Genomic DNA, 20,170 nt, shown 5'->3' with positions numbered 1-20,170 from the left:
ACGAAGAACCGTCCTCGCCCCCTCCCCCAGCCCCTCAACAATAAGGTATGAGTTTAAACTTTCAACTCACAGTATAACTTATAAGTTATAGATATATATATATATATATATATATATATATATATATATATATATATATATATTGCCAGATTTGACGTTCGCGTATGTTCTCTGTACAGGTTATCGTCTCCCGCCTTGTCGCTCTGGCTGCCTCCAAGCCCGGCTTACTGGGTGACGTGTCCTGTGCCGCCGCTCCCGCCGTCGTGGCCACTCCAGCTCACTACGCCGCCGCCTACGCCATCCCCGCTGTTCACGCTGGAGTGCCCCTCGACACCCCCGAAGTAGCTGCCGCCAAGACCGCCCACTTCGCCGCCCCCGCCGTCGTGGCCGCTCCAGCTCACTACGCCGCCGCCTACGCCATCCCCGCTGTTCACGCTGGAGTGCCCCTCGACACCCCCGAAGTAGCTGCCGCCAAGACCGCCCACTTCGCCGCCCCCGCCGTCGTGGCCGCTCCAGCTCACTACGCCGCCGCCTACGCCATCCCCGCTGTTCACGCTGGAGTGCCCCTCGACACCCCCGAAGTAGCTGCCGCCAAGACCGCCCACTTCGCCGCCCCCGCCGTCGTGGCCGCTCCAGCTCACTACGCCGCCGCCTACGCCATCCCCGCTGTTCACGCTGGAGTGCCCCTCGACACCCCCGAAGTAGCTGCCGCCAAGACCGCCCACTTCGCCGCCCCCGCCGTCGTGGCCGCTCCAGCTCACTACGCCGCCGCCTACGCCATCCCCGCTGTTCACGCTGGAGTGCCCCTCGACACCCCCGAAGTAGCTGCCGCCAAGACCGCCCACTTCGCCGCCCCCGCCGTCGTGGCCGCTCCAGCTCACTACGCCGCCGCCTACGCCATCCCCGCTGTTCACGCTGGAGTGCCCCTCGACACCCCCGAAGTAGCTGCCGCCAAGACCGCCCACTTCGCCGCCCCCGCCGTCGTGGCCGCTCCAGCTCACTACGCCGCCGCCTACGCCATCCCCGCTGTTCACGCTGGAGTGCCCCTCGACACCCCCGAAGTAGCTGCCGCCAAGACCGCCCACTTCGCCGCCCCCGCCGTCGTGGCCGCTCCAGCTCACTACGCCGCCGCCTACGCCTTCCCCGCTGTTCACGCTGGAGTGCCCCTCTACACCCCCGAAGTAACTGCCGCCAAGACCGCCCACTTCGCCGCCCCCGCCGAGGCTCTTGCTCTGCTGGGCCGCAAGATGCGTGGCGTTGCCGCTTATTGCGCCGTTGCCACTTATGCCGCTCCCGCTGCCGTCGCCGCCCCCGTCGCCGTTGCCGCTCCCAGCTTCGGCTACCCCACCGTGTCTGCCCACGCCGCTTCCGTTGCCGTCGCCGCCCCTGCCCACGTCGCCGTCGTTGAGCCCGTGAGGAGCTTCGGATACTCAACCGTCTCCGCCCACGCCGACCCCGTCGTCGTTGCCGCCCCCGCTCCCGCCGTCACTGTTACCCACGCAGCTTCTTTCTCGTTGAGTGTGTACATATAGTTACAATAAAATTGATTCTTATTTTGCAAATTTTGTGTATTACAAAGAAACAAAAATGTAAAAAAAAAGGTATGGAATATACATGCAATAAAATTGTTGTGCTATAATAAGAGAAAAAGGGTGTTCCTTAATTATTATCTCTACCTTCCCATTGTTGGCTTCAAAACTGCATATGCATACATACATACATACATGCATGCATACATACATACAGTACATACATACATACATACATACATACATACATACATACATACATACATACAATGTGGCATTGGTGTAGGGAGAAGCTGCACACCTGCAACAGCGCACGGGCTGGAGAGAAGATGTACGTGTGCAGGCGAAGGACCACGTAAGTGCAATATTCACATACACACACACACACACACACACCTGGCGGATGAGCGAGTTCTTTTAAATGAAAGTAAAACTGCATCTTTGTTGTTTAGTAGTACAGTCATGGAAAATAATAATTTTAAACTCCTTGGTATTACTGTGGACAGCACACTTACTTGGGCAGACCATGTTGATTCTGTTTGTAAGAAATTGTCAAGAGTAATATTTCTTCTGCGAAATTTGAAAATGTATGTTCCGAAGAATTACATTAGAGTTGCCTATTTTTCTTATTTTCATAGTATACTTTCTTATGGACTACTTTCATGGGGTAATAGTTCTCATATTAATAAGGTACTTATGTTACAAAAAACTATTAGAATTATAACTAATTCATCAGTGAAGGCTCACTGCAGACCGTTATTTGTAAATGAAAAAATTATGACTGTAACATCACTATATATTTGTCAAACCCTAAATTTCGTCAAAGAAAATTCACTTACGTTGACACATAGGAATGATGTTCATATATATACAACACCAGAAACAGTGACCTTTTTGACATACCTAAGTGTAGGCTAACTAAAACAATGAATAATTATTATATTATGTCGTTAAAAATAACAAATAAGTTTCCGAGATATCTTTTTAATCTGGAAAGGAAGTCTTTTAACAGACTTGTCTCTGGTTGGTTAATCAACAAACCATTTTATGAAAGTAATGAGTTTTTTAATGTCAACGTGTTGTTGTTGTTTTCTAATGCCAGGCGTTTCACAATAAAGTCATTTGACCTCTTGCACTCCAATATTTTTCAAAGATATTATCATGACTAGCCACTGAAGCACAGATTTTGAGGTGTTCCGAATCCATTTCTTGGTTTGAGTTGCACAATGGGCAGTTAGGGGACTGATATATCCCAATTCTATGCAGGTTTTTGGCCAAACAATCGTGGCCTGTTGCCAATCTATATGCAGCTACCGATGATTTTCGTGGTAAATCGGGAATTAACTGTGGATTTTGATGCAGAGTTGCATTTTTTCCCTTGAGAGTTTTTGAATTAATTTTATTGTTTTGTTGTTTACTTTTTATTACTGACTTTGTCAATTGCACTATGTTGTGTGCTCTGACTGTATAAACACTGAATATATTGAATATACACCATTCCTCAAAGGTCTGTCTTCAGCATTGTCATAATCCGCCCGAAGTCCTCTAACTTGCATTGTACGATATACACTCTGCACAAGGTTATAGAAGCACAGTCTGGTTGTTGCAGCAGGAAATACTGTTTGATGGGCTTTAGTTATTCCTAATTCAAAATTGCTTACTACGGTTTGGGGATGAAAGTTAATATTGACGCTTGTACAATAATTGCGTAGGCCTACTTCTGATAAGACTCTAGTATACATCGCTTCTTCTTTAGATAATACTGCGTGTTCAGTTCAAAGTGTGTCATGGCTCGCTGTATGCCGTCATGTGGCTAGTCGATGAGCCTAGAGAATTCAATCTTCCTACACTTCCACAGAGGCGTATTACCTATGTGCCAGAGAAGTTGCCTAGCAAGTACGACGTTCATTCTGAAGAGTACTTACCAATACGTACGGTAACTCCGGTAGTGGCAGGAATGTGAAGTGTTTGGAAACACGTACTGAGGTGAGTTTTTTTCTTTCTGTCGGGATATGGGGAGAGGATTAAGACGAATACTTACGTATTTGTTGACATTAACTTCGACGGTCAACATGGACACGGACCATTTGATTTGTGTTGTGGAATGTTGCCGTTACCGATGATAACAAATACCCTGCGTACGACTTGCCCGCGCAAAACACAGTTCCAAAGAGGTTATGGTAGCACACAGACCATACAGACCGCCATCTGTTGCTACGACGTTCAAGTTATACCGTACACGTTCTCAAGTTCAGATTGAACGCCTTGAATAATAGGCAACTTCTCTGACATAAAAGCTGAAACTCGCTTCAAAATTGCTGACTCACAACAGTGACGTCATGACACACTTTGAAATGAACACCCAGTAGAAGTAGGCCTACGTACACAACCGGTAAAGCATTCTGCCTGTAGAAGCTGTGGATTGTTGAACAGTTGAAAAGTTGAACAAAAATATTGGGGGACACTTTAAACGTGCCGTCCATAAATCAGACATTCACCTAATCGACGTAGATCTTCAGTAGCAGCAAACACTAAGATTTTCTTTTCATTTTCTCCTCGTAAGTCGTTGTACAAGAGAAACTGTCGGCCTGATTGGCGCAGTTGGTATGGCGCTGGCGTTCTATGCTCGAGGTTGAGGGTTCGATTCCGGGCCAGGTCGATGGTATTTAAGTGTGCTTAAATGCGACAGGCTCATGTCAGTACATTTACTGGCACGTAAAAGAACTCCTGCGGGACAAAATTCCGGCACACCGGCGACGCTGATATAACCTCGACAGTTGCAAGCGTCGTTAAATAAAACATAACATTTTAACATTTAACAAGAAAAATTGTGTCTATTGGTTATTGTAAACTCTTGCGCCAATTCTGTGAAACCTGCCAGACTTTTTGGGTTTGGTGAAAAAACAGACTATCTATGTCTATTAATAGGCATAACTTAAAACAATCTGCCTCTTTTTCTCTCTCATACAGAAACACATGCATACATCAATAAAACTATGGAACAGTGCTAACAGAAACTCTTTTATATGAAGTTTACCTTTCTGAAGATATCATATGAAATGTAAACTATAATTATTTTATTTAATCTCGTCTTTAAGTTAACACATTATACCGGCATCACTTTTCTTTTTTTCTGCATTGTTGTGCACAATGTTATACATATTATTACACCAAATGGCGGCCTGAACAGCTGCAGACTTCTAACACATGAGTACAGGCTGTTACAAAAGAAACATTACACTGCTTCCATTCCTCAAATGAGGTATAGAAATTCTTATACATTCAGAAACTTAATATATATATATATATATATATATATATATATATATATATATATATATATATATATATATATAATTTATTTCCAAGAAATAGTCTGCCCAGGCATCCTGGGTTGCCAAAAACACAGAATAACACACATATAGAATAATAACGATTACGGTAAAATAAATGAGTCAAATTGAAATGTGAACTGGGAGCTTAAATTTAAGACATAATAAATTTGTACATATATTGTAACAATCTCACACTACCGGCTAGAAAGAGGAGGGGGGGGATTATGATAATCCGTATAAATGATTTTTCAGAATCGCCACAGACCCTTTAATGGTTGAAGTAATTATTTTTGGAATGAGGTCATGGATTCCAAATGTTTTGATAGTGTTTACAGTTGATCGTGGGATGGTGCCCCTCGCTCCGATCATTAAACCATGTACTTCCCAGGTGCCTTCCATCTGATATTTTTCTCGAAAATACGGAATAGTGGGCTGATAAATTTGTTGTTTCTCTTTGTTGACCTCTGATGGTTGGGTCTGGCTCATCTCAAATCTAACAGTTGGGTCCAGTATAAAGCCTTTACTATTAGTCTTGTCTAGAGCCACGATGTCCGCTCTTCTAATTCCAGACACATGTTCTGAAGACATTAATTCATAAATTTAAGCACAGAAATTTAATCATAAACAAAATCAAAAAAGATCTTTTGAATTCAATATTTTCTAACGTTAATATAGAAAAAGGAGTTGAGACAAGTTTGGGGGGCAGTGCCCCCATGCCCCCCCCCCCGTAACTCCGCTTATGAAGGTAAGTATGGCTTCATTGCAACACTGAAAGTGAATAATGTTATTATCAGGGAAAGGATTTATATGTAAATACATATTTACTTATAAAGCTAATATAATTTATATTTTGCATTATCTTTATGTTTCACAATGTGTAGGGTTGAAAAATCCTACTTTTATTTTCCATATTTTTCCATATTTTAGAGTTTAGTACATATTTTCGTTAATTTCCATATATTTTCCATATTTCATATAAAACAGTCCATATTATATTAGGTTTAACAATAAAACAAAACAAAATTCCATTAACTTTTAAAAATACATTTCAACAATAGAGATTTAAACACATGTTCAGTAATCCCTTTAACATCAGAGTTATTTGAAAATTAGCAGTCCTATCAACAATGGGAAAGTAAGTTACAAAACTGTATTAATTTAATTTAAAATTTTTAACAGACTTCAGTTGTGCAGCTCAACAGTTAAATGCCAGTCAGAGTACACATAGGTTCAGTTTTGTAAATCATACTATAAAGACGGTAAATATGCCAAAAGTACGTCATTCAGTCAATTTAAAATCAAAACTAACAAGTTACATTTCAGAATTTAAAGAAGATGGTTTATCAACTGACAATAAAATATTATTTTGTAATTTGTGTCAGTGTGCAGTATCATCTACACAAAAGTTCCTGGTGCAACAACACATTACAACTAGTAAACATCAGGCCAACAAACAACTAAATTCCAAGCAGAGACAATTGTTTTTAACACAACCAACAACATCGAATGTAAGATCTGAGTTTAACATCGACCTGTGCCGTTCTCTCATCTCTGCTGATATTCCTCTCTACAAACTAAAGAATAAGGTCTTCAGGGAATTCCTTGAAAAATATACTCAACATACAATCCCGGATGAGTCAACACTTAGGAAGACGTATGCTCCATCCATCTACGATGAGACAATACAGAAGATAAGAGATGAAATTAAAGATAGTTCAATTTGGGTTTCCATTGATGAGACTCCCGACAAAGAAGGTAGACTTGTTGGTAATGTAGTTATCGGTTTGTTAAGTGAACAATATTCTGAACGAATTCTTTTACATTGTGATGTTCTAGAAAAGTGCAATAACAAAACTATAGTTAAACTGTTCAACGAAGCTATGGGTATCCTGTGGCCAAAGGGTATTATGTACGATAATGTGTTATTCTTTATTAGCGATGCTGCCCCTTATATGGTCAAAGCTGGACAAGCATTATCTGTTGTATATCCTAAATTGACTCATTTTACTTGTGTGGCGCATGCATTTCATCGTGTGGCAGAAGTGGTCAGAGACAATTTCCCTAAAGTAGATTTGTTGATTTCATCAGTGAAAAAAGTATTTCTCAAAGCTCCCAGTAGAGTTAACGTGTTGAAAGAAATGTACCCTGAAATTCCATTGCCACCAAAGCCAATTTTAACTAGATGGGGTACATGGCTAGAAGCAGTTGAATATTATGCCGAACATATAGACTCTATTAACAATGTTCTCCTTGCATTGGACTCTGAAGATGCAGTCTCAATTGATACTGCGAAAACAGTTACCTGTGACATAAGTGTGAAGAATGACTTAGCTCACATTCAGCATACATTTTCATGCATCATAAAAACGCTCAAAAGTCTCCAAAATAGGCACCTTTCACTATCTGAAAGTTTTGAAATTATAAATAGTACTGTGGAACAACTGAATCGTGGTAGAGGTAAAGTTGCAGATGCAGTAAGAGCTAAGGTGGACACTGTACTTTCAAAAAACCCTGGATATGAAGAACTACAAAAGGTTGTTGCTGTGATGAGTGGTGAATCAACAGTGAAGATTAACTTGGACTTATCCCCAGCAGACATTGTGAAATTGAATTATGTACCAGTTACTTCTTGTGACGTCGAACGCTCTTTTAGTCAGTATAAATCTATCCTCAGAGACAATAGAAGAAGATTCACTTTTCAGCACTTGAAAGAAATGTTTGTAACCTATTGTTATGGTAACAGACAATAAAAATTGTGTTTTGTTGAAACTACATTGGAAGATAAGGTACGTCCATTATATTTTTTGTTTAGTTTGATTAAAATGTACCAATATTTAACGTACATAGTCATTTTTTTATAATTTTAAGTCCATATTTAATTCCATATTTTGGTAAAAATCCATATTTAATTCCATATTTTGGTAAAAATAACTACATATATATTTACATATTTCATATATTTTTAGTCCATATAAATCCGTTCCCTGGTTATTATTAATATCCTGTGGAAATTGTTCCGCAGTATCGGTGGATATATGAATACCAATCACGAGACACGGGTTCGAGTCCCGGTACCAGACTGAAGTTTTCTCTTAAAATTAATAATACTGTATATCAATTAATAATACAATATTGAAAGTGTTTTCTTATAAAGACTGCAATAGGCGAAACTGAGTATGCGAACTGCCGTATAACAAATTTAGGTAGGCTAAACATGAGTAGGTCCCGCGCCGTGGCGTCGCGGTCAAAGGCATCCCGCCTAGGATTCGAGTTACGGAATGCGCGCTGGTTCGAGTCCTCATCGGGGAAGAAATTTTCTCATGAAATTTCGGCCAGTGTATGGGACCGGTGCCAACCCAGCATCGTGGTGCACTTGGGGAGCTACGATAGGTAGCGAAATCCGGTTGCGAATACCAGCTATAACGACTGGGGGGATCATCGTGCTAACCACACGATACCTCCATTCTAGTTGGATGATCGTCTACTTCTGCTTCGGCATGTGGGCGTGAGGCCAGCAGCCGGCTGGTCGGTCTAGGTCCTTCACGGGCTGTAGCGCCAGGGATTATTATTATTATTATTATTATTATTATTATTATTATTATTATTATTATTATTATTATTATTATTAAACATGAATAGGTGAAAGAATAGTAGGTGAAAATAGAGTATGCTAAAGTTGAGTATGTTAAATGTCCATATGCCAATTTTTGTACACCAAGTGACATGGAATCGCCTAGGTTGCCTAGGCCTAAACCCGGCACCGCGTGTGATGTATATAGAGCTTAAGGGGAGTCTGTACAGCCATCCCATCAATGTAAAGCAGAGTAATAAAAGATAAAGACCGTAATTTTAACCTGTTACATACAATAATACTTGAAGAATAACCCCTAAAAATTTCAAATGTGTATCTTATATAAGTCCTGAGAAAAGTGCACCTAAATTAGATGAAATTTACATTGCTGGGATAGGCAGTACAGACTCCCCGATGATTTTATTTCTGGCGGATATATGGCGTGTTTGCAACACCAATCTGGCGGGTAGGAGCACTGTGAATGTTGGCTACACTGCACATTACGTAGCCATCGAAGCCTCAACTCAAAGTTCTGAAGAATGTGTGTAGTATCGCTAGCGTGCCTTGTAATCAACGACATGGATGAATATATAATTTCCATGTCAACGAGTTATAATTCTAGAAACAAATTGAAACAGGTTACATACCTAGACGGATTTTTTATTTATTACACGAGTTTACAATGGTAATGGAGTACCTCTATAAGCTGATTCTTGGCGAATATTTTATGTAGTTCAACCATGAATCTACTATTTCCGTGTAGGTAAGTTACGTTTCTCACTGTGGTGTCTTGCAAAAACATAATGTTATTGGTTACGTAAAAGGAGGCTCGTACGAATAATCCACTTGATTGGTCATAGCAGACAGAATTCTTTCTAGCAAGTTTCAATTGGTTGTTGCTCTCATACTCGACACATTTCTCAGTACGAATAACACGTGATTGGAAGAATAGGTGTGTACAATTTATTATTTATTACATACTTACGATAAGAATATTGTGGAATATTTTTTTTTTTTTCGAATTTGTACATCTGCGGTAAGGTAGTAAGGTATTGTTTAGTATTCATCTTCATGTTTTTAATTTATTGTTGAAGCTCAATATGAAACACTATGAACTGTGATCATCAGTGGGTATGGAAAGTTACATAAATCTCACTTCTAGCAGGAAACATACAACTACAATTATTATATAAAACAGCACCATTGACTAATATCACTTTTGAAGAACGAGGTGAAACGGTAAGTACATAGAATGAAAGTCATATATGACATTAGCTTAATTTATGAACTAAAAATTACAATTCTTTGAAATGTTATTTCAGTTCTATTATGTAATATTATATTATAAAACAGTTCATTTGCATGTCACATACGAGTACTGTACATGCATCTATAAATATATGGGTCTTAGTTTCTCATTATATGATGTTTAGGGAGAAATTATTGTGATTGATGAGCTGCAAAAGTATATTTTGACGTTTTCCCTGAAATACACATTTTTAGTAGGTATCCCTGGTGAAAACACGGGAATTTTACTGGAAGCAAGTAAAGAGATAGGTTTGGAAGTGAATCCCGAAAAGACAAAGTATATGATTATGTCTCGTGACGAGAATATTGTACGAAATGGAAATATAAAAATTGGAAATTTATCTTTTGAAGAGGTGGAGAAGTTCAAATATCTTGAAGCAGCAGTAACAAATATAAATGATACTCGGGAGGAAATTAAACAGAATAAATATGGGAAATGCCTGTTATTATTCGGTTGAGAAGCTTCTATCATCCAGTCTGCTGTCAAAAAATCTGAAAGTTAGAATTTATAAAACAGTTATATTACCGGTTGTTCTGTATGGTTGTGAAACTTGGACTCTCACTTTGAGAGAGGAACATAGGTTAAGGGTGTTTGAGAATAAGGTGCTTAGGAAAATATTTGGGGCTAAGAGGGATGAAGTTACAGGAGAATGGAGAAAGTTACACAACACAGAACTGCACGCATTGTATTCTTCACCTGACATAATTAGGGACATTAAATCCAGACGTTTGAGATGGACAGGGCATGTAGCACGTATGGGCGAATCCAGAAATGCATATAGAGTGTTAGTTGGGAGACCGGAGGGAAAAAGACCTTTAGGGAGGCCTAGACGTAGATGGGAAGATAATATAAAAATGGATTTGAGGGAGGTGGGATATGATGGTAGAGACTGGATTAATCTTGCTCAGGATAGGGACCAATGGCGGGCTTATGTGAGGGCGGCAATGAACGTCCGGGTTTCTTAAAAGCCAGTAAGTAAGTAAGTATCCCTGCTATTGGTAAAATGGTTTTGGATAGGACAGGGCATCTGCCTGTGTATCCTCGTCTGTCATTGGTATCATAATATATGAGAGCTTAGAAATTTATTCATGTCATTCATTATGCGCTTATATAGGTCCGTGGCCTGAGGCATCTTATTCTGTACCATCTGCGCTTTCTGGTTATCATTCGAGTTTCTTCTATTTACTTGTCACTAGATGCCTCCAGTTGATTAATTTATCCAGAGTCCGTGGATATACAGAGTAGCGCAATCACCGAGTCGGCCGCCATTGTTAGTCCTTTTCAACACGCTACGGATAGGAATATTTGAAGTAAAACTCAGATATTTTTAATTTGAAGGGCAAAAACGTCTAAAGGATCTTCTCACATTGTAGAACATTATTATCAGTCAACATACTAATGTATAAAAACTTCATTTAATAATTATTACAGCATAAATACGCATTTAAGTGTTCAATATACTCCTTCATAAACATCACAGCAGCATGAACTTAATAAATTACAAGTAACAAATGGAAACAACAATTTTGCAAATAAAATAACAATAAATCTAAACATTTCCAACTGAATTCCTCGTGCAAACACTCCGGCTTCCGCATATAAGGGCACACTATACTGAAATTTCTCGAAGTTTATTAGTTTTAAGAGTTCACAACAGTGAAACCAATAACTACCATACTTACGAAGCTAGATTCACCAAATTTTGATCACTGGTATATCTGCTTATTAGTGACAAGTGTACAAAATTGCATCCGCCTATGATACGTGGTTTGCATTTTATTAATTATTTTATTAAAATATTGAACCACTTTATATAAAATGTCGCACTACAATTGACATTATTCTTAAGTGATTTTTCACTTACATGGCTCCTTACATACATGGAATCAAAGCTTACTATAAGGTTTTGTTGTAAAATTAATAAGTAAATTGCTAGAATTTTTTAGTTAATGAAAAAAATTAATAGTCATAAAAATTCCTAGTAATTTACCCATTCGCTGTACAGAAAATTCCAATAGTAATGTTTGTTTCTAGGTATATACAGAATCTTATAAGTGAATATCAATGAAAAATAATGTAAATTGTGACGCAAGGGATTTTTTGCATTAAGCAATACACTATATAATTAAGTTATTAATAAAGTGCAAACCACTTATCATAGAGAGAGACGAAAGTTTGTACATGTGTTATTATCAACCAGAATACTAGTGATAAACATTTTGTGAGTTTAGTTTTAAAAGTATGGAAGTTAGTAATTTCATTATAATGTCCCCAAGGATACACTGATGTGAGATTTTGTCATTTTTGGTAAGAAAATTGTTTCTTTGTTTTTATCTTTAAAAATTCATTTATGGTCTAAAGATGCCCTCTGCCAATTTTCATGATCATACGACCGGTCTATCAGCTGTTTAGGGTCACATTTTTAAAAGGCTGCGAGCTCTGACTGTTAATTTAAATTCTCCGTCCACGACCCCCACTCTGAATTCTGCGACCATTTTGGAAATTACGCTATATTTCATACATTATTTATTATATTAGATTTCCGATTGAGCCAGTGTAGCTTCTTGACTTCTCGAAATATTTCTTCATAGAATCCAACAGGTGTTAGACCTACGTACTTCAAAGGCTGCTTTCCTTTAAAAGATATTCAGTTACAAAGGAGAGCACAACTCTTATCTAAAGGAAAATTCCACTTGTTGCTAGTAGCCATAACAACGTGTTTTCCATGCTTGGTTTTTGTTTGTGATACAAGAAATATTTGCAAGTTTCTAACAGTTTTATTGTTAGTGTTATAATAGTGTCTATAGTCCATAATGATTTGTAAATAATATTTGTCTATTATAGTGTTTTCATAAGATTACATAATTTTTAGTCATCTTTATTTACTAGTGTAGGTTAGGTGTGCACAGCGTGGTAGCGTATATAAGGATAAGTTCTGTATATAATATGATAGTTCTACATGTTTCAAAATGCCTAGAAAATAAAAAAGACAGAGACCTGGTTAATTATTATTATCCCAAACTTTTGAAGTCAATTTTCTCCTTTTTAATTTTCTGTAAATTTTGCATTGCTAAAAATGCTACTCTTTCTACAGATTCTGTACTACATGCATGATTTTTTGTAGAGGTTTTTGAATATGTTCTTAACAAAACTTACTATCAGTATTATACCTAACACTCATTTTTTTTTTTTTTGTTGTTCTTGTTGTTTAGTCAATTGTCCGAAGACAGATTTGAACCCCATAAGTACCACCAATAAGGCATCACTCATGAGAAAACTAGGCCAGGAGATAATGGGGTAGGGTGGCAAGTTTCTTTCCCCCTCCAATGCATACTTCGCCGATTAGCTGCATAGTCCACTAATCACACTTCAGATACTTACAAACAATTGTCTTCCTCTGACACATATCGTCAAGTGAGATGTACTGCCTGATTATATCTATATGCATATCAGCCAGAAGAGGTATTTTTTAATATTAAGTTTTTTATGCTCGAGTTGAATTTTTCTGTTTTTACACTTTTAGTGCATTAAATATGTTTAATTATTTTTTAGTAAAATAAAGAGGAAAATTGTATAGTAAGTTTCGTTTCTGAAGGTCTGACACGTATGTAGACAAAAATTGTGGCCAAAATAGTAGCAATTTTTGGAAACCTAAATTTACACAATTTAAAATTACAAATTAAAAGTACAAAATTTCATAGATCTACTTAGAATAGTTTAGAAAATTGAAATTTCACATCAGTCTAACCTTAATAGGGTTTCTAGTTTCCACGGTCTTTGTATTTTCTAATCGAGCCAAACAATACAATCTTGTCTCAAGAACAAATTCAGAACTTCACAAATACATTTTGTCATTCTTGCAAATAGCAAATAGGATCAAATTCAGAAATGCTTGATTTGAAAGGGAGAAGATGGTAAAAATTTGACACTGATACTAATTGGTACGTGACTTTCATTTGTTTTATGTAGAAATATCATTGCTGAATCAACTTAAATTCTAGATTATTTTTATAAAAATATTTTGGGGCCCAAATTTTGAAAAAATAAATATCAAAATACAGTCATTCATTAATCTCACAATGTATGCTCGCTTAGGTAGCGGATCGTTCCTTTTTATATTTATAGTCACTTCTTTCCTTTTTCCTTATTTCTTTCACTTTGTCACAGAGAAAACAAATGTGCGCTTTTTTCAGTTCTCTGTGAACAGTTCTGAACACAGTAGCATTGCATTTTTTCATATTTAAATTACATTCTTTCCCTATGCAACTGTATACTGCATAGCGCGCGCTGGACAAACAATTGTCGGTATTTGCCGGCTCAAACGATTGCGGTACTCTGGATATCCACGGACTCTGAATTTATCATTCAGTCTAGTCAGCAGCATGGCTGAGAAAAGCAATTATAATTGCCGATTTGTTATATGTTAAATGAAGTAATATTAAATGTTGATACATTCCTACACATTACTATTCACGTAATAATAATAATAATAATAATAATAATAATAATAATAATAATAATAATAATAATAATAATAATAATAGAAACATTGTTTGGGTTCTCATACAGGCGTACAACACTACTTTTTAAGAGGTATCATTGACGATACCTTTGGTCACTTCCATGAGTTTTCATAAATCACATTACTATAGTTTTCTATAATAAGTAGAATAAATAATATTGTATAAACCTAATAGCTATTATTTCATGCTCGCATCATTTTCATATAATCACAATATTCTTTAGGCTACAATATGATACGCTTCACTATAAAGTGACACTGATATGAAGAATAACGGTATAGGTAGTTACGAGCAAGTGGTAAGAAATGACGAAAACTAGCTCTACTAAAGTAGTTTGACAATACGTCCATTTTTATGGCATCGACTGAATTCGGTGTGGAACTAGTAGAAGACTATAAGTGCTGGTCAAAAAAGGATACGCCCGTGTATTGCATAATACTCCAATAGATGGACAGTTTCGTAAAAAATTGTGGGCAGAAACAATTCGTATACTAAATCAATGCCTGGAATAGAGACTCTGTGAAACTGCCAATCAGATTTGATCACTGTACCCGTGTATTGTATAATACTCCAATAGATGGACAGTTTAGTAAAAAATTGTGGGCAGAAACAATTCGTATATTAAATCAATGCCTGGAATAGAGACTCTGTGAAACTGCCAATCAGATTTGATCACTGTACCCGTGTATTACATAATACTCCAATAGAGGGACAGTTTAGTAAAAAATTGTGGGCAGAAACAATTCGTATACTAAATCAATGCCTGGAATAGAGACTCTGTGAAACTGCCAATCAGATTTGATCACTGTACCCGTGTATTGCATAATACTCCAATAGAGGGACAGTTTAGTAAAAAAATTGTGGGCAGAAACAATTCGTATATTAAATCAATGCCTGGAATAGAGACTCTGTGAAACTGCCAATCAGATTTGATCACTGTACCCGTGTATTGTGTAAAACAACAAGTAAAAAAGTAATTAACTTTAAAAATAAGTATGTTATGTTCAGTGCATCGAATTGTTTAAATTTTTTTAATGGTCAAATTTACCGTAGGGATCACAGTTTACCCCAGTTTACGGAATAGAAAATAATTCATTTCAGAGGAAAGAAGAAGTACGCCATGCGATATATAACCCTATAACAGGGATGTCAAAGCGCCTGTATTACGTGCTCATACTACACGCACTACAAAGCCAACAATGTTCACTTTTTAGCAAGATAAGAGTACGGTCATCGCTCTTAAGGAAATGTGCGGGTTCTTGAGAGCACGCAGTGCAGGCGCTTTACATTCCTGGCCTCTAGATCTTCCCTAAAAAACCTTACCCCCTTCCAAGCATAACCAGAAACGACACCTCCGAAATAAACAATAACGGGAATATAATTCCCAAGATAATAAAATAAATGTGTTGTTGCGAAACGCCTAAGAAGTATATTGAGCAAGTACCTAAAGTGTCATTTATGATACCGGTACAGATATTTTATGTTAAGGCTTTTGCATGAAATATAATATATTTTTATGAGGGCATGTTACAACGGACTGTTGCAAAAGAGAAAAGGGTAGTTTGATATGTGAAGGAATGCACGGAGTGTTGGAAGGATTGGTGTTTTGATTGATTGATGGTAATTGATTTATTGGTTGGGTGGTTGGTTGGTTGATAGGTAGACAGACTGACAGATAATTAGAGAATAATCCAATTGCTGTTTATTTTAAACATAAACGGTAATTAGTTAATGTGTTTACAAACTCGGTACCCAGAGGGACGCAGGACCAAATTTCAAGTACTGTGTGTATGTGCTAATTCTATTGCTTCGTCATCAACTAATCAATAATACCATGTTGCAAATGACACTTAAGTGGTCAAGGAAAATCATATGTCAGAGGAAGAACAATATTGTTTCTATACATCTGAAGCCCAATTAGTGTACTTTTTTGTACGCATCAGCACTTGCAATGTGTGAAGGTCGTTCCTAGTTACAAAGCGGTAGGACCTATATTTATTTCAACTCGCATCAATAAAGTCTATAGCAATGGTGTTCCGTAGGTACTCCACGTGGAATTGATATTGGCACGCCAATAAATAATTAAAAATGCTAACGCATCATTGGTGATCGTATGTTACCGATTCTTGTGATTGGAGCGGCATCTGAGAAGGTCTAATCAATAAACGAACTCTTCAAAGGAAAGCGTCGTCGTCTTTGATGCTGGCTGGGTATTAATAAAACACGGACACTACAATATGTAACTATTCAGCGATGTAGGCTATGCAATGGAGGGGAAAAGGAATTGGTCACTCTACCCCATTATCTCCTGGCTTAGTTGTCTCATTAATTATGTCTTATTGGTGTCACTTGTGAGGTTCAAACCTGTCTTCGGACAGTTGACTAAACAACAACAACAACTGTATAATAACAGGTCATATGTCCTAAATAATACTGATCGTAGAGTTTCTTTTTTACAGTACTGTACATTTAAAATTAATTTCGGTATCTCGCACGTTGTTTTCCTCAAGCATAAGGCAAATATGCCAGGTAATATATGAGGAATCGTCGGCCTCACCTCACTTCATCTCGCCAAAAAATTGTAATCTTGTAAACATAGGCGGAGTTATGGGGTGGCATGGGAGGGGGCACGGCCCCCCCCCCAAACTTGCCTGAACTCTTTTTTTTTCTATATATTATACTCTTTCATCGTCTTTTTTTTTCTATTAACGTTAGAAAATATTGAATTCAAAAGATCTTTTTTGCTTAGGATTAAGTTTCTGTGCTTAAAATGATGAATTAATGTCTTCAGATCATGTGTCTGGATTATAATAGGCCTATTTATTTTAAATTTCTGAATGTATAAGAATTTCTATACCTCATTTGAAGAATGGAAGCAGTGTAATGTTTCTTTTGTAACAACCTGTACTCGTGTGTTAGAAGTATGCAGATGTTCAGGCCGCCACTTGGAGAAAAATATGAATAACATACTGCAGAAAAAAGAAAAGTGATCCTGGTATAATGTGTAAACTTAAAGACGAGATTAAATAAAATAATTAGAGTTTATATTTCATATGATATCTTCAGGAACGTAAGCTTCATATAAAAACTTTTCTGTTAGCACTGTTACGTAGTTATATTGATGTATGCATGTGTTTCTGTAAGAGAGAGAAAAAGAGGAAGATTGCTCTATTATAATTTGTAGCAGACCTACAGTTCAAGTCCTATACAACTCGGTCCGAAACATCGCGGATGTGGATGTAACACTGTAAGAAACATGCCCTCGAAAATATAGTAATCATATTCCGATATACTGTACCACGGTCAAGCTTTGAGATAAATGGTGTCCCCCGTAACCCTGTTATATGGGGATTCTACGGTTTTGCTTTCCCCCCCCCCCCCCCAGGAAACGGTTCTCTCTCCGCCTACTCTTGTAAAATTTTGACTTGTTTCACATCTTAAAGCTTCAGTGCCAATGTAAGATCTATTGAGTACAATAAAATAAAATAAAAACTATGTTTCCGAATACGCGAAGTTTCTTAAACTAATTGAAAATCGAATTTCTATTTAGAGGCCTACAACTTGTTATTACTGCCTCGCTTAAATACACTAAATACGTGAACATGCGGAAAGTGTCTAATTTCAGCATGAAGTCACATCATAGAAATTATTTCCTTTCTAAGTTACCTGTCTGTAAAGATTTATTGTTGATAGTCACTTAACAAATCCACGTGCATTCTAGCATTATAACTTGTAATCTTCACCTTACGATGTTTGGTGGCGTATACACGTCTGTTGATGTGACATATTAATGAATTTAAATACTATTATAGTCACAATCATTGCAACTTGTATTTTTGTACTTACTCATATCTCAGCTTGTTTGCTTGATGGGACAATGCACAACACGATGATGTTAGTAATACACATGACTCGTCTTCAAATGCATCTGTAGCCACGTAGGAACAAAATAAATGCTTACAGTTACATAGCGAGACATGATATTTCACTTAAAAGCCAGTATTGTCGACATCGCAAAAGCATTGAAATCTGTAGGCAGTTTGAAGTAGTTGTAAGAGAGGACATACAATAAAATCCAGGCCATAACAAATCAAAGTTCGGAAAGATTGACAGATTCATATATGCGATATAGTTCGACGAAATGTATATCGATTTTATAAATATAAGATGTAGCCAACTATCGCAGAATTATTGATAGCACATCTTCCTATTTTCACATCATGAGAATAAAAAGTGACAACTGCTCGCGCTGACTTAAGTCGGGATTGAAGTGGGGTGAGAGTGAAAGTATTTGTCGTGACGGTCATTTGTTGCATGCTAACCTATTCAGCGAGGCAATAACACCTAGAGTTACTTGTCTACCAATGAAAACTTTTAATCAATCATGTATGAAAAATAAATTGTGACACACATTGACAAGTTTTCGCCATTATTCATTAAGTTTGATTCATGAAAACAACAATTAAAAACAAACTATCGATAGTCAGATTTTGAACTTTTTTTTCTTCCACAAAGCCTATGTTCTTTATTCCTGCCAAAATTATTCAACATGTAAACACTGCCGAAGTAGCAAAACTTATTTATTTTTCTTTAGTTATCAGGGCTTCAACTTTTATAATGAAGAGCCTTAATATACACCTAACATATACCATTTGTGGTGGCTGAGTGGTCAGACCTTGAGTCTGTCATGCAGGCGGCCCGGGTTCGATTACTGGTCATATCTGAGATTTTTCATTGAAAAATCCATAGTGACACTTGTGGTGGACAAGGTTGCAGTTGGGGTTCTCCCGTTTTTCCCCATATTAGGTATTTATATCATTCCATGACTATTTCTCCATTTTGTTATCATTCCGTAGCATTCCCCAATCACTGGCTGGCGACGCATGGGGGGTGCTATCCTAGGGACGAGTGGGATTGCCTGCTCGAAACCTGGGTACACAGAGAACCTTAGTGTGGCCAGCCAGTGTGGGTTTGGGAATGCGTCACTAGAGGATTAGCGCAATAGATCTAAATAGGTCGCAGTGCTGAGCCATAGTGCCCCTCTTCGTAACTTACATTCCATTCCATACACCTAATATATACATAAATATTTTTAAAATATTTGAGGTATACATGTCAACACAGTAACAAAGATAACTTTATTTCCCTTGTCTGTTAAGGGGAGAGGATGGTATTTTTTAAAACTTTTTTCCTATTTGGTGTAAATTATTAATTTTTTGTATGTAGAGAGCTCATAGCTGTGGAAACTCAACCAAATAAAAATATTTTGAAAAAAAAAAATTATTTGGGGGCCCAAATTTGAAAAAAAAAAATACCCAATGCAGGATTGTACTAAAACCGATATATCTAAACTGTTTTTAAAGATAGATTCAAACAGTTTTTGCAATGTATTTGCAAAAGTATGTTCTACAAACTGTCTGTAACAGAATTTTGATATTATTACCCTACGTTTGTAAAATAAACAATTAAAATTTAGTAACAATTTTCTGATTTCCTTTCTTGCAAACAAACGGACGTATTTTTAAAATGAAATCAATTAACAAAATTCTGTTACAGAGAAAAGTTTCCTAATAGTCTAAAGAATGTGTGTTCTAAATTTCATGCATGTATCTTTAATAGTCCAGATATTATATCCAATTTGTCTGGTAATGTAGCAAAAAAATGAAGTTACTGGAAACCGATAAAAGCGGACGTGCGATTTAAAAATCCATAGCGCAGGAAGTTTAAAAATGACGTCTCAACATGCGATAAGGGCACAAATACCCACAAAATGTTATGCAATGCATTCCACACATATAAAAGGGTATTTTAAAGAAAAAAAAATTTGAAAATTTAATTTACCAGAAACAACAATAAAAGTGGGTGAGTGATTTAAAAATCCATAACGCAGGAAGTTTAAAAAT

At 37.3% G+C, this 20,170-nt stretch overlaps 1 protein-coding gene across 3 annotated transcripts in view; it reads left to right on the top strand.

Annotated features, from left to right (window-relative positions):
- The first annotated feature begins 9,058 nt into the window (after nt 1-9,058).
- Nucleotides 9,059-20,170, top strand: part of Gk1 (Glycerol kinase 1) — a 34,048-nt gene continuing 22,936 nt past the window's right edge. Inside the window, exon 1 of one of the 3 annotated variants that reach the window (XM_069842192.1) lies at nt 9,059-9,198. The gene's annotated coding sequence lies outside the window, so the exon portion shown is untranslated. Of the gene's footprint in view, nt 9,199-9,270; nt 9,388-9,535; nt 9,675-20,170 lie in introns of those variants that run through there. The other 2 variants (XM_069842191.1, XM_069842190.1) reach the window with 2 other exon arrangements.

This window comes from Periplaneta americana, chromosome 12 (assembly GCF_040183065.1).
Source record: "Periplaneta americana isolate PAMFEO1 chromosome 12, P.americana_PAMFEO1_priV1, whole genome shotgun sequence".
Taxonomy (NCBI): domain Eukaryota; kingdom Metazoa; phylum Arthropoda; class Insecta; order Blattodea; family Blattidae; genus Periplaneta; species Periplaneta americana.
This window is presented reverse-complemented; position numbering and strand designations above follow the sequence as displayed.